The 22,795-nt window shown below is 47.7% G+C and overlaps 1 long non-coding RNA gene across 1 annotated transcript; it reads right to left on the reverse strand.

Moving 5' to 3' along the window:
• Nucleotides 1-331: 331 nt before the first annotated feature.
• On the reverse strand, nt 332-21,339 carry LOC146176980 (uncharacterized). Its single transcript, XR_014701245.1, has 3 exons — nt 21,231-21,339; nt 2,069-2,149; nt 332-506 (listed from the first exon to the last, which is right to left on the reverse strand). It is a non-coding gene; the product is annotated as an uncharacterized LOC146176980 (long non-coding RNA).
• Nucleotides 21,340-22,795: the final 1,456 nt, after the last annotated feature.

The following is a 22,795-nucleotide window of genomic DNA, read 5'->3' on the forward strand; positions in this document are numbered from 1 at the left end:
AAAGCTTTCGCTTTAGCGTACCCAGCCACGGCTACTAAGAGATCTGGTATAACCGAACCGACACAACAATGGGAAAAGAAGTACATACATAAAGCGCCTTGAAAGTGTCCAGTTATTTCACCGTATTCCCTAAGCTCTCATGTAATGAACCCTTTCATTATTCGCGTGGCATTTCTTTGCATAAGTGGAGTGCCAAACTTTTAAAACATACACTTATGATTTATTTTTGATGCGTAATATAATAAAAATGATATGTAGGAAGACTCGTAAATTTAGCGACAGTTTTTCTGGTTTCGATAAGAGAAGGAATTTTAGTGTTGACAAAAGAGCCCGCCAGCTTTAATAAAATTATAGTTATTATTACAGCCCAAGTTCGATGCTCTCACTACGATTTGCGCAAGGTACTTGACGAATCGGATCTTTGCCGCAAGCGTTCTTGTAAAATGCAGTGCAGTTAGTCGACATGTTGTTCCGTGCTACGTCGTCACTTAAAAGAACCATGCATCCTGAAAAATATAAAACAAAAATTATTTAAGGGAAAATTTCATATGCTTCAATAGCCTATTGCCGATTCCCAAGGGCTGACTCTTATTGACGGTGCTTTGATATACGCTGATAGCTCTTGCTCGTTCCCTGGAACATATATTTTATTTCACCACTGCTGCAGAAATTCAGCCTCTTATGGGGCGCGCACTCACTCTTATGTCTCTATATCGCACTAGAAAATTCAATTGTCAATTCATAATATCTAAATAGTCACCCTTGCAACTCAACGCGGAATCATATGAATATTTTTCTGATTCGCAATCTCCACGCTTTGCAAGCTACTGCGATTTCGGCGTGAAGTATATCAGTTTATCTTTAATATCGTGGAATTTCCGCACGGGAAAAGCAAATTTTCTTTCGGTTCGCATTAAGCTTAACTTAAGACTTTAATGAGAATGTACTCAAAAGGCATCAATGCTCCAGAAACGTTTTTCCGCAAAACATTTGACGCAAAGCATTCAAAACAGCTGCAAAATTCAGGAATAGTAAATACATTGTACCGACGTTTTTGCCGAGACGCTATGCGAACAGACGCAAGTTTGTGACATTTTGTTCAGTATCAGGAAGACGAAATCGGCATTAGCAAAGTATGCACAGTGCGCAGAAAGGATACCCGGTGGTCGCTAAGGGTAACCAAGGAAATATAAGTGTACCCAGGGTGGCGCAAAATTCGGTTGTTGGACTGGTTAAGTTTGCAGCGCCTGATTGGATAGAGAAAGCCCGGGACCTGATTAATGGGAGCAATATGCGAGAGCCACTTTTTCCCTGTGGGATTAGCCAGACTAGCGGTAATAGGATGATTCTTTTTCATGGCAACGAAAATTAGTTGTTGGCATATTATTATTATTATCTGGCGAATTTAAATGTCTAAAAATGCAACGACAGCCGACAAAAATAAAGCCGGTCATATCTGCAGCGTTCACTAAAAACGATTTAAGACTGAATTTCTCAAAACTGCAATGTTAAGACATTCGCACTTGGGTACCGGCCCTTATAAGGGCGGTGTAGAGATGTCGCTACTTGCTTAACATCCTGAGAGCGGCACACTGCACAGTAATATGCAGTCATTCTTTTTATTTAATTTATCCTTGAACTGTAGTTTAACACACGCGAATTAGTTTCTATTCTTTATGACCTGTAAAGGCAATAAAATGAACTATTTAGCCCTTTTAGCAGCTTAATATGCTTTGGAGTGCCCTTAGCTTGAGAAGGTGTATATAATTTCGAAATTTACGTTTACTTTAAATAAAAAATATACGTTTTGATAGTGAAAATGATGAATTACTTGATACTAGCATGACACAATGGGGCATCTGGTTTTAGAATATATTTTGTTTTCACGGTGCTCAATTTCAGCTTCTCATTATGACACATCCGAAGGTTAACAAATATCTGACGTGTAAATTAAGAAAAAAGGATTAATCATATTCATCACCACTAAAACTCCGGTTCAAGGAGAAAGCTAGAAATGGGTACTCTTTATTTTCGAAGCTTTTTTTCGGGCCTACTATATTATACCCACCGGGAGTCATGTTTTGAACCCGAAAAACGGCGCATCCTAAGTAATCAGCAAAACCAAGTGTATACAACATCGGCCATGACCCTGAAAAAAAAAAGTGCTGGTGTTAAAAGACATCACAAATTGCCGAGTTTCTAGAAAATGTTCTGAAAGAGTCACAGAGGCACACTATATTTGTTACAGTGTATTAATAGAAGCAATGATATTCTATGAATTGAATTGCAAATCATTAGTGCAATGTTGTCCACTGCTCACACTTTCGCTCCTCTTAAGTATTATCCTTTCCCGAGAATCATACTTTAAATATTGGCACAATTTATTTAAAAAGTAACTCTTGTATCGTATGCATTTGGTAATGAAAAACTTGTTTGTTCTCATATCACCGCTATGAAACCAGGCGATGATTTCGCATTGTCTCAACTAGTAGCTCGTAAATGTTTCACGCGACTCTTTTATTAACGAGCCTTGCGTGTTTGGATTTAGGCAGTATGAATTGACTGCAAAGTTATACCAATATCACTTGTTTGGAACGGTTAACGTTCTAGAAATCGAAACTTTCTTGCAACCTTGTTCCACATACACATGTTGAATTTAGATGTGATTCACGTATATACTTGTGAGGTGTCTCTATAATCATTTATCGCAAAGTGAAGTTCTGAGGAAGAAAGCTAGGGTTGTACTGAGACTGAAAACGCACAAGTTAAAAAAAAATGCAAGCGCTTTTTGTCAATTGCGTGAACATTAGGTGCGGGCAGGGAAATATTTTCTTGACCGATCAGTATAAAAGATATCTGTTCGCTTAGCAAATTTTAGAAATGTAACGTTCAAAATGTTATTTAGCGCTTTATTACTATATTTATTTTACTACAGTTGTAAAAACTAATATGTCACAATTATGTGTCTAACCTCCGGAGTCTAAGTTTTGTTTATGACGATGTACTAAAGACCTCTCTGTTACTGCTAAAGAATGCGATCAAAACGTTGTGCAGTTTATGAAAATCCTTCTTTAGCGGATTTGTACATAGCAACATTTAGCGGATAGTGTACATAGCAAGAACTATCCTACCACTACGATTGCACACGATTGGAAAATACACTCTTAAAACTTAACAACGAAGCTTTTCATATAATGACTGGATAGTCATGGAAGCATGATTATTTTCGTGCTTAAGAAACCAAGTCCAGCTTTCTGCTTTGAGTAGATAGAAAATTACTAGGATTTAAACATTTTTTGAGGTACCATGTGCGGTTTACAATACGAGGAAGAGAAAATGCCTATATTCAGAAAGAATGGGCAATATGGGCCTGCTTAGATCAGATACATTCAGGTACATTGGTTTCTTTTCGGTAAAAGTTCACTCCCAAAAACTGACTGAGGCGATGCGATGCGCCGTAAGGAGACCTCTGAAAATTTTGTCCACACTGGGCTATTTAACAAGCACTGAGAATTCAGAGTTTACGTACGAGTTTCGACCCGAGGTTGATGATGAATCAACATTTATTGGGCCCAAAATAAATCGGTGGTGCATGAAGGCACCAGACGGGGTGGATCCCTAAAAGTGGTCACCAGCCTCTCAAATAAACCCCCGTACTTGCGTTAGGCAGTACTGGTAAAGACGATTGCCCGTATTTTATTCAAGGCCCAAACTATGTGCCACTGCTCTTGTAAGGTGTACATATGACCTCACTAATGTTATATTGAACCATACATTTTGCTGATAAATATAGACAAGAAACATTAATAATCTTGGGCCCAATCACCGGATTTTCTATTTTCATTTTAGGAAAAAAGGATTTCAAGCAAGCAAAACATTTTGTAAAAACATTGCTGCGGAGGCTGTGTATGAAATTAAGCATGCTAGAACTATCGATGACATCGTTTTTGCCATTAAACTCGGTTACACGTGCTGTGGAAGATGCCTCTTGCACATAGCTATACTGGCTAAGATTTGCTAGAGATCAACCTTGCTGTGTATTTTACTGATTTGAAGCGAAAAGCTTCTCAACGAGGGTTGGAACCGAGCTTCGCGGGAGCCGGTGCACAGATTTTTGTATTGCATGGAAGTACTTCGAGCCAATTTAACAAGGTCGCATCCCGCACCCTGTCAATACACAGCTACACCAGCCTCTAGCTCTCACTTTGGCTACGAATTAAAATTCTGGAATTCATATACATGCATCTAGTAAAGGTAACAAGGCAAGAGGTCGGTCCTGCGCAGCATATACCCCCCACACCATAGTACACTGTTCTCCGAACAGAGACTTCGATGAACGTGGTGGCTCTGCGTGGCGATCTGTCATGAGGTTCTTCCACAGGCTAAACATTCCGATGAGCAAAAAAGGTATAAGACGCCCGAGAGTCCGTTGAAGAATGTCCTAAAAAAACACTCTATCAAGGAAATTCACAAAGCAGTGATCTATAGTGTCTGGCTGCTCACACTGGTGACAGTCTACTGACTATGGCACAAAAAGGCATGTTTTGACAGGTAAGGATGACGTGTGAAGTTAAAAAAAAAAGTATTTGCGGCTGACTGTATATATTGTATCGTATGCTGGAGCGTACTCGTTTCAGCTTGGTCCTTATAGCTGACGGCAGATGGATGACGTTACACCCTGACGTCACCCTAATTGAGTGACTGTTTAACATAGCGATGAGAGGTCTCCCGGCTTTGCTAAACAAGATCCCTGATATAAAATTCAGCATGTACGCCGACGACATAAACATTTGAATGAATAGCGGAAGCGACGCGGAAATTGAGTGGAGTTTGCAAAGGGCAGCAGTCGTAGTGGTGAAGTATGCGGCTGAAAGAGGCCTGGCGTGTTCACCGCAAAAGTCAGAGCTTTTTGGATATAATAGCGACGGCAGGAACAAGAGGGAAGTAGGAAAATAAGTGGTGGTGGAAGGCCTGGAAGTGCCCAGGGTCGAGGAAATGAGGATCCTAGGCATGTTTATCAACAAGAAGGGCAACAACACCAACAGCATAAAGAAATTAGCCACATATGGAGACCAAGTAGTAGGCATATTCAGGAGGGTAGCAGTAAAGGGGACAGGACTAAAAGAAATGAATCTGCTGAAAATGTCGCAGGCGTACGTAATAAGTCGGATCTGCTACGCGACGCCGTACGTAAACATGAACAAGACAGAACTAGAGAAGATAGACAGAATAATGAGGAAATGCGTCAAGTGAGCTCTGGGACTCCCCATATCCACGTCGACGGAGCGGCTTGAGAAAATGGGAGTTTACAACAGATGGCTTGAGCTATAGAGAATATCGCAATTGGAACGGCTCGGCCAGTCTGAAACAGGCAGAACAATACTCGAATGGGTAGAAATCCTGACAGAAAGTAGCACGCACAAGATGGTAAACGTCCCGCCAGGAATCAGGGCCAAGATACGCGTCCCACCTATGCCGCGAATCATGCACCCCGTGTACAACAAAGAAAGGCGAGAACATAGAGCTAAGGCCTGCGAGAGAAAGATGAGGAAACGACCTACAGACCTGGTTGCTTATGTAGACGCGGCGTGCGGACAGCACGGGGCGGCTGCTGTATCCGCGGTTGTCGACTGGGCAGGAGCATTAATGGTAGCGCTTGGAGCCGCACGAGAGATGCCAGCGCGGCGGAAGAGGTGGCGATAGGGCTCGTTTGCGTCGGTACCAAGGCCAGAACAGTTTTATCTGACAGCAAAAATGCAGTGAGGAACCTTGGGAAAGGAAGAATCTCGGAAGAGGCAACACGCGTCCTCGAGGCGAGGCCGATAGAACGTAATGTATAAATAATATGGATTCCAGCTGAGGCTGCACACGAGCTTGCCCGAGCTCGCTATCACCGGGCGGCCGTACAGCAGCCCTCTGCATAGGCATGAAAGATAGCTTGATTACATACAACGAGATCACGGAACACTATAAGCTAAGCAGGAGGGTCTATCCGCCGCCAGACCGTTCCCTCGGAAACGAGGAGGCAATTGCATGGAGATTTCAAGGGGGAAATCATATAAGGCCCTTCTGGGCATACGTGACAATTTCTAAAGAGGAGAAAGACCAGTATTGCATAACATGCGGGGAGAGGAGCACTGTAGACCACATAATTTGGGAATGTGCTGGCTGCCCGACCGCCGAGCAAAATGTAGATAGAGAAGCCTGGAAGACCTTGCTGCGGAGCGAGAACCGCGCTCAACAGCAACAAGCCATCTGCCTGGCGGCTGAGGCCGTGAAGCAACAATGTGTCTTCACCAGACTTTAGTTTGCGAGGCTCCTGAGTAGGGCTCCCTTAGGCCTGCGTGCCGGGGGGTCCGAAAGGAAGTCTCATTTCAGTGGAAATAAAACGTTTTGATGATGATGATGATGTAAAACGTAACTGCGGCCGGGTCACGCGAAGGCTTGAAAGTGCGAGTAGTATTGTTTTCGCAAAAAAAAAAAAAACTTTTTCTTCACCGAGAAACGAACCTGCATCCTTTGGATCTGCATCCCAGCACTTTACCAGTACGCCACGCCCCGGATTTTGCTTGCTTATTGCATCAGAAAACTTCCGTAAAACAAATAAAAACTGCACACACAAACTTGCCCATGTCTGAAGTTACCGGGCTGCTAATTACGAGCCCGCCATATCCCTAGCGAGACAATGCACCACCATAAAAACAACCGGACCGTGAAACGCTTTTCATAAATCCCTTTGTCTACCATGGGGTTGATAGCGGGATTCCGCGAGTGACAGATACTGCGCCTTTCGTTTCCTGTAAACGAATTATAGAACGCCCGTGAACTTTCAACAACACTTGATGCGTTCAATGAAATGCTCGTTGTGTTCAACAAGGAGCACGGGATGTACTGTCACGACTGATCATCACGTCATCAGGCGATTCAAGCATGTACAAAGCTGACTCCTTCGGGCGTCCGATCCAGGCGACCTTGTGGCGCTTTTAATTTACCCCTTCTCGAGCAATCAGAAGCAGACTGAGATATCTAGGAGGCGTTAGTACAGCAGGCTTCAGCGGTGTTTCAAATTGCTTTTCAGCACAGAAAAACTGCAGTATCTGTCGCGATTCTCCGCGGACACATGTACCAAGGAAGAAAAGGAGATAGAGGCGCCGTAGTGAAGGGCTACGATTTACCGCGCTATAATGGCTGTCTCCTAATCGTACTTTAGTGGTCCAAAGTGCCTTCTAGAATTTAGTACTCTCGAGGATGCCGTTATGAAATTAAGGAGAAATGCTTCGAAATCTGTCTCTGGTTCCATTCAGCGATGCTTACAGAGAACCCCTGCTACACTATTTCCACAAAGTTCCTGTCTTTGGCCCAGTTGACTATGCGCACGGCATTTATTTCTAGAGTTATCCACAATTATTATTATGAACTTTATTTTTCCACCGATGTAGGAGGCCCCTACTCCCCGCCCCCGGCACGCAGGCCTATGGGACGGAGGCCGGGGCCTCCGCGACTAAAGACAGGCGAAGTGACAGTGTTTCTTCGCGGCTTCAGCCGCCAGGCGGACAGCTTGCTGCTGGTTGGCGGGGGACTCGCTCCGCAGTAGCAGTTCCCAGTCTTCTCTACTGTTTATGTTTTCCTTGGCGCCAGGGGAATCAAGGCATTGCCAGATTATGTGATCAAGAGTACCCCTTTCTCCGCAGGTTTCGCATTTATCGTCCGCCTTTTCCTCCACTTGCGTGTGGAAAAGCCAGACGGGACTTGGGAAATTACCAGCTTGCAGGCGCCGCCAAGCGACGGCCTCCTTGTTAGTTAGCGTTCGGTCCGGTGGTGGCAGGGACCTTCGGCTAAGTCTGTAGTGTTCTAAAATTTCCTTATAAGTTTGCAGCCTCTCGTCCATCCCATCGCAATCAGGCGGCTCTACGGCTGCCCGGAAGTAGAGAGCTCGGGCTAGCTCGTGCGCCGCCTCGTTGCCGGGGACGGACTCGTGCGCGGGGGTCCAAATAATTCGAATCTTTCTTTCAAGTTTTCCTTTCTCTAAAATTTTGGCTGCCTCCGTCGAGGCCCTCCCTTTTCCAAAGTTCCAGACAGCTGTTTTGCTGTCACTAATAACTATGCTGGCTTCCGTTCCAACGCAAGCGAGCGCTATTGCAACTTCTTCAGCCATGTCTACATTTCGGCTTTTAACGGACGCGGCGGCGGCGGGCACGCCGCGGCCGTTGACGACCACAGCCACCGCCGCCCCCGACTTCCCGCTAGCCGCGTCCACGTAGGCGACCTCCCCCGGCTTCATTTTCCCCGCTTTCTTTGCGAGCGTCTCGGCCCTCTTTTGTCTCCTCTCCATGTTGTACGTAGGGTGCATGTTTTGAGGTAGGGGGGGCACTATTATATATTCGCGACACTCTCGTGGAATGTCTACTTTGTGGCTTGTTCCTCTATCTGACTGCAGTCCCACCCAGCCGAGGATGGTTCTGCCCGTGGTGGTTCTGCTTAATCTTTCTAGTTGCGCCATGCGCACAGCCTCCGCTAGTTCCGTCCAATTGTTGTGCACCCCCATTTCGAGGAGGCGTTCAGTCGAGGTCGAGATGGGTAGTCCCAGAACCCTCTTCGCGCATCGTCTGATGAGTGTGTCTATTCTCTGCTTTTCGTCTGATCTAATGTTTAGGAATGGTGTGGCGTAACATATGCGGCTAGTGATGTAAGCCTGCATTAGTTTCAGGAGGCTTCGTTCCTTAAGGCCCCGACCCTTTAGTGCGATTCTCCTCAACAGACCCGTGACTTGCGTGGCGTACGCGTTCAGTTTCTTTACCGTTGTATCGTTGTACCCATCTGCTTGTAGAAACAGCCCCAAGATCCTAATTTGTTCGGCTTTTGGCACTATTTGGCCGTCTACTGTTACGCTGATGTTTATCTGGCGTTTACACCTGAGTTGACGGTGGAGGATTCAATGTCCTGAAACTTTATCGTTCTACCCGACAGGAAGTCTTTTACGTAGTCGTACGTTTTCTTTCCGACCCCCAATTTTTGGATGCCAGAAAGAATTGCCGCGTGTTTTACGTTATCGAACGCCTTTGTCAGGTCTAGACCTAGTAGTACCCTCGCGTCCCTGGTTTCGCTTTCTATGATATCGTGTCTCAAGCGGAGCATTACGTCCTGTGTGCACAGGCCGGGCCGGAACTCAACCATTTCGTGCGGCCACAGGTCGTTAAGCTCCATGAAACGCGTTAGTCGCGTTTGGACTACCCGCTCCATCAATTTCCCTATACAGGATGTTAGAGAGATTGGTCGTAAGTTCTCTAGTTTAGGGGGTTTGCCTGGCTTCGGTATCAAAATTACGTTTGCCGTCTTCCACTGTTGTGGGAGGCGGCCTCTGTCCCATACGATTCTCATGTATTTGGTGAGCGCGCGGATGGAATTATCGTCCAAATTTCGGAGAACCTTGTTTGTGATTCCGTCTGGGCCGGGAGCCGACTTTGTTTTTAGGCCTAATATTTCGGCGCGAACCTCCGCCTCCGTGATCGGCGCGTCTAGGGCCTCGTTTAAGGGTCCTTCGTAATCCGGCAGGGGTAAGGTTTGTGTGTCGCCTACGTACATGTTAATTAGTTTCGCCATGAGTTCCCCGTCCGTGCCCTCGAACGCGTGCCTGGCTTTCGTCAGTCTTATGGCCGATTGAGTTTTCGAATTGTCAGGATCAAGTAGGTGTCTGAGTAGGCTCCACGTATTAGCAAGGCTCATGTTCCCTTCCATCTCGTCACACCTACTACACCAGTTTTGTTCGCAAAGTTTTACTGCGTAATCTTCAATCTCTTTGTTATATCTTGCTATCCTTCGCCTAAGGTTCCTGTTCCATCTTTGTGACCGGAGACGCCTCTCCATGCCGCATTTTGCTTCCCACATATGAAGGAGTTTGCTGTCAACCGTCACCGGCGCATCGTCCTGCCGTAGGGTCGTGGTTGCTTTCTCTACTTGTTTCTTAAGCGTCTCTGCCCATTGCTCTATGTTTTGGATTTCATTTCCCGATTCGCAGTTTTCTCTGATTTGCCTAAACCTGTCCCAATCAGTGATTTTGGGTTTTTTGAGGCGACGCGTTTTGACGCCCTTGCTGAGGGTGAGAGTCAGAACAAAGTGGTCACTGCCAAAATTTTCAGCTGTGTTTTTCCAGACTGCGTCTCCCGTGTTTTTTCCTAAGGTAAGGTCCGAGGTGGTGTCTGCACAGACGCTGTTTCCCATCCTGGACGGACAGCTATGGTCCGTCAGCAGGGTGAGGCCGAGCTCAAGTATATCCTCCCACAGTTGCCTACCCTTGGGGTCGTGTCTATTCTAGCCCCATTCTTGGTGGGCGGCATTGAAGTCTCCGAAAATTATAAGAGTATTGCTTCCTGCTGTTTTGATCGCTTTGCGGAAGAGGGCGCGGAAACGTACCTTTCTCTGCTGGGGGGTGCTGTACACATTTAAGATGAAGAGACTAGCCTCTTCCTTGCGACCAGTGATAATTTCTATTAATACAGCTTCAAAGTCTCGCGAGTTGACCTCATGCTCGACTACCGCTATGTGTCTTTTAACTAGAGTGGAGACGCGGGATTTTTCTCCCCGGTTACCGTGGAACGCCTGATATCCCGATAATTTTGGTAGACCTTTTCCTGTTTCCTGAAGGGCTATAGCTAAAGGTTTTTCTGGGCTCTGCTCTAAGTGCTGTTGCAATAGCGCTCGCTTTCGTTGGAAGCCGCGGAAGTTCCACTGCCACACCAGAGAGTCTTCATTTTTACTGCGCCTGTCCATTTTGTTGAATTGGGGTCACAGTCTTTTCTAATGTAGTTAACCTCTCGGTGAAGGCGTTCTGCACCGCGGTGAATTGCGTCTGCATTTGATTTACCGCACCCATTAATTGGGTGAGGAGGGTCTCGATTCTTTCAAATCTTGCTTCGTATTTAGCGTCCAGTCTCCTTTCTAATGCCACCAGCGGATCCGTCTCGTCCCCTTTACGTTTTTGCGGGGGTGGCCTGATTGTTTCAGTAATCATTTTCTCCTCTTCATTATCCCTCTGCTCAGGGCGCGCGACTACGACCTTTGTAGGCGGGGAAGAGGGCATCTGTTTCTGTACCTGTTTTTGGGGTACCAGTTGGTTCCTCGGTGGAGGAGGGGGGTACTCTTTTCCATTCTTAAATTTTGAATCTCTGTAGTGAGCGTGCTGAGCATGCTCTTGAGCTCTCGATTCTCTTTTTCTAGTTTTTTAGTTCTCTCGTCTGCCTCCCTATTTACCTGGGAACTGCTAACCGTGAAGCTTACCGTTTTTCGATCTTCGCTCGGACTGCGTCTGCGTGCAGGTGGTCCCCACGACGTCTTGGGGTCCCGTGTAAAGCACCCGGAGCTGCTGGCAGTGGATGAGTCGGCCAAGGTCCTCGAACTGGAGCGCCTTCGTCCAGAGCTGGAACGGTCCCTGGTACCGGAGCTCGAGCGGCGTCGCGTAGAGTTGGCGGTGGCTCCTTCCTCCAGACTTTGGAAGTCCCCCTCTTTGGCTGTGAAGTGGTGGCAGTCCTTGCTGTTTGATCTCGATCTCCTTCTTAGTAGCCGGGGGTCCTCTTTACCATTTCTGGTTCTTGAGCGTCCCTCTCGCTCGCAGTTTTGCGTTGCATCAGCCATTTTCAGTTGTTCCTGCTGACCCAGTTTTTTCTCCCAACGTCTTTTTTTGGTGATGTATGGGGTTCTATATATCTCCCGGCATCGCTTGTCGCCGAGGAGGTGATTCTTTCCGCATAGCTGGCACCTCGGTTCGCACAGATGACCTTCTTTCGGGTTTTCCATGCCGCATCCGCGGCACTTTTTATTCGTCGGATCCGGACAGACGTCGTCTCGGTGTCCCATGCGCCCGCACGCGTGGCAAACTTCATATTTCTTCTTGTACAAGACGCATCTTTGCGCGAAAGGAGATAGGTACACCCAGCGCGGTACCTTCTGATCTTCGAAGAGGATTAGTATTGTCTTGGAGGTTGCTCCCAGTCTGCGAACACCGAGCACTGAAGGGTTCTCCTTTCTCCTGCGTATTCGTTCCAATAGCTCTTCGTTGGAATAGCGTAGGGGGACGTCGTGCACGACTCCCTTGCCGCAATCTTCAGGCATAGCCGGATAGGCCTTTACTTCTATATTTTCGCTGCCGCAAAGAACTGCGCGCAAAGCCGCGTACCTTCTTCCACGCTCTTCGCTAGTAGTGGCGATTAGTATGGACTGTTGCTTTATATTTGCCGAGAAGATGTCGTTCTCGGCGTCCTTGAGATCGATGCCGGCGGCGCGGGCGATCGATTCAGCCAGTTCAATCATTCCACCTTCTATTAGACGGCTGACTCCGCCCCGGGGGCGTATTATTATTTTTTCGGCGTCCTTCGGTATCTGCACGGACTGCTTCTCTACCGATTTTGCCGCTAGCTTTCTTCCGATGGCGGCCTTGTGACCTGTAGTCCGCCGCTCTTCATCTTTGGTCGCGGTTCGCGTTTCCTCTTCGAGGGGCACTACGCGGCCTTTCTTTTTCGTAATAAACTACGTACCCTTAGTTAGCTCCGCGGGGTCGATAGTCTCTCCCTCCACCAGCTCCATTGCGTTGCTCATGCTCTTCTGTGGCCCCCGCCGCCGAGAGCGTCTTTCTTCTGCTAGGCTTACGGGTAGGCCTAGCGGTCCCGCGTGGGCCGCCGAAAAATAGGCAAATTAGCGTGCCTACCTCCGAACTTGCGGTCTCCTCGGACTCCACTTCACGTGTGTAGTCGAATCCAGCGGTATAATGCACGCCGTAGGTCGAAACTTGGACTTGAACGGCTGCGTTCGACGGAGCTCATCGAACGCGCGGCCGCTCACTCCTGCTGCCTGGTTGGTTGGTTGTACAACTTTTATTTCCATCGGAAACGGGGAGTCGTGCGCCCGCGGATTAGAGGCTGGCAGGTAGCCCTTGGCTTCTTGCGGCCTCTTCCGCCAGATGGACGGTGCGGTGCTGGATCGCAGGGTCCGCGCTTCGCAGCAGGGTATCCCAGGCTTCTCTACTTGTTATATTTTGCCCTATCCCTGGAGATTGTGGGCACTCCCAAATTATGTGGTCGAGGGTCCCTCTCGCCCCACAGTGTTTGCAGAGATCATTGTCCCTAAAGTCTGGTAGCGCGTGAAACGCCCAGACCGGGTTCATGAACGTATTAGTTTGTAGCCGCCTCCACGCGACAGCTTCTCTATTATTTAGTCTAACATCTGGCGGGGGTACCAGTCTATGTCCCAATTTATAATGGTCGATGATTTCCCCATAATTTTGCAGACGCTCGTCGTATGCCCAGTATTCGGGGGGCTCGACGGCTACCCGGAAGTAGAGAGCTCGGGCTAGCTCGTGAGCCGCCTCGTTACCAGGGACGGCAGCGTGAGCGGGTGTCCAAATTAACTGAATTTTCCTATTTATTGTTCTTTGGGTGAGGATTTTGGCCGCCTCCGGCGATATCCTCCCCTTCCCAAAATTTTGAATGGCAGTTTTGCTGTCGCTAATTATGAACTTGGCTTCTGTTCCTACGCAAGCTAGCGCTATCGCAACTTCCTCCGCAGTCTCTATGTTGCGGCCTCTGATGGCTGCCGCGGATACCGGTGCCCCTCGGCCATCGACTACCGAAGCTACCGCCGCACCTGTTCTGCCACTTGCCGCATCAACATAGACTACTTCCTTTGTTCCCATGTTCTTGAACCGTCGCTCTAGAGCTTCAGCTCGTTTGGCCCTTCTTTCGACATTAAATTCTGGATGCATATTCCTAGGGAAGGGGGGGACTACCAAGGCATTCCTGATTTCACTATTAATTGTGACTTTTTTTTGAACTCCCCTGTCTGGGTTGAGGCCTACTTTTGCAAGGATTACCCTGCCCGTCTCGGTCATGCTTAGTCTCTCTAATTGGGAGACTCGCACTGCCTCCGCCAATTCTGCCCACGTGTTATGCACCCCGAGTTCAAGCAGTCGTTCGCTCGAGGTACCCATGGGCAGTCCTAGCGCCTTCTTAACGCATCTTCGAATCAGGCAGTCTAACTTCTCTTTTTCGCCGGCCTTGATGTCCAGGTAGGGCGTGGCGTAACTGATTCTGCTTATTACATATGCCTGGATTAGTTTTAGCAAATTTCTCTCCTTGAGGCCTCTTCCTTTAGTGCCGACCCTCCTCAAGAGCCCGAGGGTTTGCATCGCGTAACTTTCTAATTTTTTCAGGACCTCTCCGTTGTGACCGTGGGATTGAATGACCATCCCCAAAATCCTGATCTGATCTACTTTTGGCACCGGTTTGCCCTCCACCTGAATATGAAACTCCCCGCTATTCTTGCAGCGGAGGTACCTCGGGTTATAAACGAACAACTCAGATTTATGCGGGGAGCACGAAAGTCCCCTTTTAGCCGCGTAATCGACAATGATGTCGGTCGCTGCTTGCAGGCGTTCCTCCGTACTCGCATCGCTCCCATGGTTAATCCAGAGGTTAATAACGTCCGCATACATGCTAAAATTTAGCCCCTTGATTTGGTTAAGTTTACCCGGGAGGCCTCTCATTGCCACGTTGAATAGAAAAGGTGATAGCACTGAGCCCTGCGGTGTGCCTTTGCTTCCTAACTCTATCGTAGGAGATTCTAAATTTTGAAATATCATGCAGGCTTTTCTGCCCGATAAGAAGTCTTTTATGTAGTTGTACGTTCTCTCCCCTACTCCGAGCACTTCGAGCCCTTCGAGAATAGCCTCGTGCCTGACATTGTCGAAGGCCTTGGTGAGGTCTAGGCCCAGGATCACTTTGGCGTCTCTCGATCGCGAGTCTATGATATCATGCTTTAGTCGGAGCATTACGTCCTGCGTGCACAAGTGTGGTCGGAAACCGACCATTTCATGCGGCCACAGGTTGTTTTGCTCCATGAAGCACGTTAATCTCGTCTGTATTACGTGCTCCAGGAACTTCCCTACGCATGAGGTTAGGGAAATCGGTCTCAAATTTTCCAATTGCGGGGGTTTTCCCGGTTTGGGTATTAGTATTAAGTTTGCCGTTTTCCACTGATCTGGCAACTGGCTCGTTTCCCAAACTTTTCCAATGAATTCCGTTAGTAGACTAATAGAGTCATCGTCTAGATTCCTTAGCATTTTATTGGTGATCCCATCGGGGCCCGGGGCTGATTTAGTTTTTAGTCTTACAATTTCGGCCCTTACCTCTGCCTCCGTGATGGGGGCGTCAAGCGCCTCATTGGGCGTGCCACCGTAGCTCGGGAGTGGGGAACGCTGGTTGTCTGCAACGTACGTTTTTACTAACTTATTCATAAACGCCGCATCGTCACCTTCAAAGGCGTGCCTGACTTTTGCCAATCTTATTCCCGATTGAGTTTTTGAATTTGTTGGGTCCAGCAGATGCCGGAGCATGCCCCACGTTTTGGAGAGATTCATGCCTCCCTCCATTTCGTCGCATCTGCTGAGCTCACCGCGGTCTTCGTTGCACCCGTCGATGCCCCGACAACCACCGCCGCGTATGCGTCGGTGTTCCCTCGATACTCCGCCGCGTCCACGTAGGCGGCGCCTTCTTCTCTGGCGTGGAGGTCTACGAGAGCCCTGGCCCTCGCCAACCTCCGCTCCCTGTTGTGCTCGGGGTTCACGTTCTTCGGGATCGGGAAGACCCTGAGCTTTCTGTTGATGCTATCTGGTATAGGTACGTCTTTCTGCTGCTTGCCTTCCCTCGGTTCGAGGCCAAGGTCCCGCAGTATCTGTCTTCCGGTTCTCGTTTCAGAGAGACGCTCGAGTTGCGCCGTTCTCTGTGCTTCGGCTATTTCGTCCAGCGTGTTGTGGACTCCCAGCGCCATGAATTTTTCGGTGCTCGTGCTCCCGAGGAGACCGAGTGCCGCCTTATATGCCTTGCGTATGGTGGCGTCTATCTTGTTACGTTCACTCGGCCTCCAGTTGTGGAAGGCGGCCACGTACGTTATGTGGCTAACTGCGAAGGATTGAACGAGCCTAGTCAGGCTCTCCTCCTTCATCCCCGCTTTTCTGTTGGACACCCTCTTGATGAGTCTCATTGCCGCAGCCGCTTTGCCCGCGAGCTTGTTGACCGTTTCACCGTTGGCTCGGTTTCGCTGGATGAGCAGCCCGAGTACTCGAATCTTCTCGACCTCCGGTATTACTTGTCCTCCTGCCGTCTTGACCGTGATCTTGGGACGCTCGTACTTGACTTCCATATTTTTTCTTTTCCTGCCCGATCCTTTCGGGGGAATCACCAGCAGTTCTGACTTGGCCGGAGAGCAAACGAGTCCAGACCCGTCCAGCTGCTCCTCGATGGCGTTGACCGCTTCTTGCAGCGTTGTCTCGATGTGTCCGTCGCTTCCTCCCGGTACCCATAGCGTAACGTCGTCGGCGTAGATGGTGTGCCGGACTCCCGCTACTCTTTCTAGCCGGGTGGCCACCCCGATCATCACGAGGTTGAAGAGTAGCGGGGAGATTACCGACCCCTGCGGAGTTCCGACGCTGCCCAGCTTCTTCTCTTCGAGCTGCAGGTCTCCCGCACAGATTTCGGTGGTCCGTTCCGTCAGGAAGTCTTTTATGTACTGGTATGTCCTCCTGCCCATGTTTAGCCTGGATACTTGGGCCAGGATAGCCGAGTGCCTCACTTTATCAAAGGCGCTCTGCAAGTCCAGCCCGAGTACGGCTCTGTTGTCCTTGGTGCCCGTCGTATCGTCGATGATCTCGTTCTTCAGTAAGATCATGGCGTCTTGCGTCCCGAGTTTGTTCCGAAACCCGATGATGGAATTTGGGTAAAACTCCGATTCTTCCAGGTAACGCTGCCACCTGTTCATGAGAACGTGCTCGAGGACCTTTCCCACGCACGAAGTGAGCGAGATCGGCCTGAGGTTCTCTATGTTGGGTGGCCTGCCAGGCTTGGGGATGAGGATCGTCTTGGCTGCTTTCCATTGCTTGGGTAGCCTTCCTTCTTGCCAGCACTTGTTGTAGAAGTTCGTGAGCGTTTCGATGGCCGCTTCGTTGAGGTTCTTGAGCGCTCTGTTGGTCACTCGATCGGGACCCGCGGCAGACCTTCCATTGAGATTCTGCAGGGCAACTCTGACTTCCCAGGTCTGGATGTCGCGATCTAGCGTCTCGAGAAGCGCACCGGGCGGAGGAGGTGGCCATCGCCTTGGCCGTTTCCGACCCCGGATGCACTACAGTGTTGTGTGACTCTAGAACGGCAGTGAAGAACTACGCCAAGGGTAGGGTATGTAGTGAGGCCGCGCGCATACTGCGCAAGGCCGAAGACATCGAACGCAAAAGTCCTGTGGTGATCAAGTGGTTTCCGGCCCACATGGGCAGTGACGTGTCGGAACGCGGAAACGTGAACCACAACGAGACGGCCAACTCGGCCGCGCGAGGACTAACCAACCGCGCGGCTGCAAGCACGGCCGACTCGGAGTCTTGGTCGCGGCGCAGTGCCAAGGACAAGATGACCACCTTCAACGAAATAGTGAAATGGTACAGACTGAACAGACAGACTATGCCGCCACCTCACCCGGGGCTTACCCGGAAGGAGGCAGTGTTATACAGACAGTTACAGACAGGGTCCCTGCTTACCCCGGTGCTAGCTAAGCACATGTGTCCGAGTGTGCACGCGAGCGACATGTGTAGACTATGCGCGAAGGAGAGAGCCACCGCGGCTCACATCCTTTGGGACTGTAGAGTAAATCCGCGCGAAGCCAGCGAGAAGACGACGATCCCGCCGCAGCTAGAGGCTGCAACGAGGAGCTGTGATCAAGAGACACAACTCAAGGCCGTCCAGCAGGTCTCGGCAGCTCTAGAGAGGCAGCGACCGAGCGAAACCGAGGAGAGGGGGGGCAGCACCCCCAAGAAGGGGGCGGCGGCCCTCTCGAACCCGCGGAAGTAGCGAGGGACGTAACAAGACCTCAAGGAGCACAACGCACGAGACTGACGTAGTGGCCGCGTCGCGGTAAAAGCTTGTCCTCCCTGCGTGGAGGGAGCCTAACCGATTCTGCAGGCATTTTAAATAAAAGTTGTTCTCTCTCTCTCTCTCTCATCTGCTGAGCCAGTTTTGTTCGCACAATTTGATCGCGTAGCTTTCAATTTCCTTGTTATGCCTCGCGATTCGTCTTCTAAGATTCTTGTTCCACTTTTGTTTCTTCAGCCTGCGTTCCATGCTTTGTTTAGCGTCCCACATGTGGAGCAGTCGGCTATCTGCTATACCAGGAGCGTCCTCTCCTACCAGCGTCTTTGTCGCCTCACCAACGTGGCGTTTGAGTGCCTCCGTCCATTCCTCAATGTTCTCAATTCGTTCTAATTGCGCGGTTGCCCTGATTTCTCTAAATTGATCCCATTCTGTAATGGCCGGTTGGCACGCCCTGCGCGTCTTGACGCCCTCTTTGAGGACCGAAACGATAATGAAATGGTCACTGCCAAAATTTTGCTCAGAATTTTGCCAGTCTAAACCCTGTAAGTTTTTTGAAAATGTCAGGTCTGGGGATGTGTCCGCACATACGCTGTTACCCGTCCTCGTTGGATGATCGGGATCCGTATGGAGGGTGAGACCTAGCTCGTGCGTGTCCTCCCATAGCTGCCTACCTTTGGTGTCCTGTAAAGCATAGCCCCATTCTTGATGTCTGGCGTTAAAGTCACCAACAATCAGCAAGGGATTATTCCCGGCCGCCTGACCTGGAATCCAATGTCAGTTATCCACAACCACCACTTATGACGTGTTTCTTTTGCTATATTTCCTTTCTTTGAAATTCGCTTTGCTACAAAAATAGTTTCCTTATATTTCCCTTCAGTTTGAGAGTTGAACGAGTGCCCTTTGTATTGATTTCAATAAGAACATAATCAATGTAGATTCTTTTGTGTAAGACGACATAATTCCGGTGACTCCCAGCCTGTGTTTGTCATCTAAACAATTGAATGGTTCATAGCGATTGCATGTTCGGCAGATATTCTATTCTCCGCATGATACAACGCTTGGGAACTCACTGACACTTGTGGCATATTTCAGCTTCGCCTGATCAGGGAATTTCGTATCCGAGTTGATAGAAGCTTGGTGGGTTAATTGGTCAGCTCTGTGTTTAATATCAGAAGGCTACGTTACAAGACTGTTGTTCAGGGACTCTGGCTGAGAGTTCTCAAGTAGTGTGAAGTCATCTTCTGTGTCACATCAGCCGATTATCCTGTCCTTTTGGATCTACGGGGCTGGAACGCCTCCTGCGGCGGGGTCTAGCCTGCCACCCAATTTTTATATGTTGTAGGCCGTCGTTGCACCTGCCACCGCTTCGGTGGAGGACGACGGCTGTTGTGGCGGCGCGCGTCTTTCTCTCCCTCTTCCTTTTCTGTCTTCTCTATATTCTCTTCTATCTGCACGAGGCAGCGGAGTTGGCTCAGCTACAGAGCCTGTAGCAGGCCCGTGCATTTTCTTTTCCTTCTTCCTACAGCCGAACAACAACAAAAACCTACAGTTTCCAATACTGAATTGCTCTCGTGTGCGTATAACATATGGTAGTTACTAACGATTTGAATTACATTGCTGCTGGCTCATGGTGATGGGCTTGAATTAGATTTTCTCTTACGCATGCTTCACCACAACTTCGTTTAAGCAGTTTCAGGATATAAACAGGTTTCAATTTTTTAAACACTCAAGGAATGTGCGGAGCAGGAATTGTCATCTATGAAGCTTGCCTTATTATTTCATTCCAGTATTTTCCTCTCATGGTACGGGGATGTTAGAGAGGAAAGGGGCCAATAAAAAAACAAATATCACAAATAGCTCCTAAGAATAAACGAAACACATGAAAAAGAAAGAAAAAGATCGATAAGCACGTAAAACCAAAGTACAGAGTGCCCTGTAGTAAACTTTCATATGCAATGAATTAGCAGTTCAGCAGTTACTTTTTAACTTCTTGGTAACATAAAACAAAAACAAAAATGTTAAAGAAAAAACTAAAATACATCCAAGAAGAGCATTTTCAAGCGCGCTTCTAAACATATCGGAATAAGATATAGTTGTTAATAAGCGTTTAACTTTTCCCCCTCCTTGCTAGTTTAGGGAAAATTGAGTTAGAACTCATCACGGCGTCCAAATATGGTATTGTAACTTTATGGTTATGGACTCTCCGCGAAGAAGTAAATAGTGCCGGCGTGGTACAAAGATTATGTAAATATGTTTGATGGTAAATTTTGCTGCACAAATGCGGCGCTTTTCGGCAGTCTGATAATAGGAGAATGTTTAATAGTAGTTTCACTTGTGTTATACTTGCTCTCCTATTGGAATTATTTAGGATGAAGTGAGCCTAGCAGTTTTTAGACGGACTCGAGTCTATGTGTTAGTGTGGCGTGAAATGGATCGCGTATTGATGACGTGTACTTAAGGTGTTACCGAACATAAGTAGTGTACAGCATTTGTTTGAGGGGTGATGGTGCATGAGTAAAAGATGTACACTCTCAATAAGCAACTTTCACCGCAAATTGTTAGTTATGGTTAATGCTAAATATCGGTACGATGTCACACGTCCTAACAAATTATTAGTAAGGAAATAGGAGTACTGCAGTTAGAAAGACTATCTCACACCGTTTGGTACTTGGTAATGTTAAGTTACATTTTCCACTTATGGCACCATTCAGTTTATTTAGGTAAAGCTGCAAAGATGGTATATCTGATTCATTACTAATTTTTCGACACACAATGCAGTCATCATTCAACAACCATATATATGCGACGAAATATTAGCAGGCTCGCCGCTAATGTATACAAGAAACAAAAGTGGTCCCAGGGCAGACCATTGAGGGACGCCTGAACTAACTTGGTCTAGGGAGGAGTTGGATTAATTAGCAAAACAAATTGAACGCTAGGAAGTAGGAAGTAAAAGCTCTGGATCCAGTTACGTTACTTATTGCCTATATCAGCATGGTGATGTTGGTGTGAAAGCACTGAATGAAACGGCTTCCTAAATATTTTGGCGAAATTAAGAAACACACAGTCCAATCGAAAACCTGTGTTGAGATTAATGTGCAAGTCACTATTACATGTGAGAAGATGTGTGTCGCAAGTTAAGCCTTCTTTAAATTCATGTTGGTTTGTAGTAAAGGAAGCTGGTTTTTCCAAGGAAGTTAGCCGGATTAGTGTGAACTATATAATCCATTATTTTGAGTAATTGTACAAGCAAATACATTTGGCGTAATGTTTTTTTGTGGGAAAACTGATTTGTGGACTCTGTGTGATAAATGACAAGAAATAATTACTTACCATTACGTAGCGTGGCAAAAAGGCTATTCTTATGCTGTCGCTCTTTGTCAAGGGCCAAATCTCTACCGAGCGTTTTTAAGAAAGTTCCGGTGTATTCTATTTTGCCCCTGTAACAAACAACAATCCCCAGTATATAAATATTCATAAAGTGGAATGGTGACCTCGAGAAAACATTTGTAAGTTTGTAGTAAAGAGTTTGTTGCCAGTACCTTTATTGACTTCCTCGTAACTATTACACCGCGTTCATACCTTATACCACCACATCCATCTGTTATGTCTGCATAAAACGTGGGCTGCGCGACGAGTGGACATCTATTTAGCCGTGTGTGATATGCTAAGATGCTGCATGTACAGTGATCGAGAGGAACAATCAGCTTGTTTTACAAGCCTATGCACAAAAAAGAGGTGCGTGCTTTTGTTTGCTTCGGGAGGAATTGGTTGTACGGGCGCCCACATAGATTTTTATGCGTTGCAAGTGCTTGTCCAAACAACTACACTAAGCTCCATGCTTTTTATGGTAGGTTCCTTTCGAACTTCATCGGCTATTAACTTTTCTAACATGGCAGACACGTGGAATTCTTTTTTGCCCGCGTTGTCACAGCGAAGACAACGGTTTCGGTTTTATTGGTTTCGTATGGCTTGTTGGCTAGGCTGCGGTTTTAAGAACTGCTTGATTGGGAGACTGGTTTTCATGTGACATCCATCTGTAGATTCACGCTCCCGAAGAGCCCCCTTTCCTTCACCGCGATCTGCTACGTGGTCCCGAATTTAGTGATCTCTCTACCTCTTGCATTGCGTCCTTTCAAGCATGCTACATGACGGCGTATAACGCTGTAAAATTCCAGCAACTTGTCACGACAAGCAGTGAAAGATAGAAATAAGCCCATGTATATTCCCTCTTTTTGAATACTCCGAAATTATTGCGGCATTCAGTGACGTATCCAAGTTATTTGTACTATCGTCTATCATGGACATAAAATTTGACGAACACGCAACGCATATAGGACAACTTGAGAAAGCCTTACGTAGCCGGCCGCACCCGGCTCTTTTAGCAAGCGTTTTAAGACGCCTAGTCTGGACGAGTCTTCAGCTGGAGTTAAGATTGCTAGAAAACGTATCAACAACCTTAGATAGGCGGATGATACCACTTGAATGGCAGAAAATGAAGTGGAATTCAAGAGACTTCTGATACGCGTACAAGAAGAGAGTGAGAAGTTTAGGCTTAAACTGAACATTAAAAAGAGAAAGACCATGGAGCCTTGCCCTATCAAGTTCTGGAGCATCGAGGGACAAGAAGTGGAAGCTGTGACAGATGTTCTCGTCTTGGGCTCCAAGAATACCCCGGAAGGAGACTGCAGCCATAAAATTAGGAGACGCCTGTTTCTGGGAAAGAGAGCAATGGCCTGCCTTGACCGCCTAGTAAAGAGCAGAGACATTAGTCTGCCAACTAAGATCCGTATAACTCGTGCTATGGTCTTTCCAGTTGTGATGTATGGATGCGAGAGTTGGACTGTGAAGAAGGCTGACCGCCGAAAAACTTACGCGTTTGAATTGTGGTGCTGGCG

This window comes from Amblyomma maculatum, chromosome 10 (genome assembly GCF_055883805.1).
Source record: "Amblyomma maculatum isolate TAMU_Amacu chromosome 10, ASM5588380v1, whole genome shotgun sequence".
Classification (NCBI taxonomy): domain Eukaryota; kingdom Metazoa; phylum Arthropoda; class Arachnida; order Ixodida; family Ixodidae; genus Amblyomma; species Amblyomma maculatum.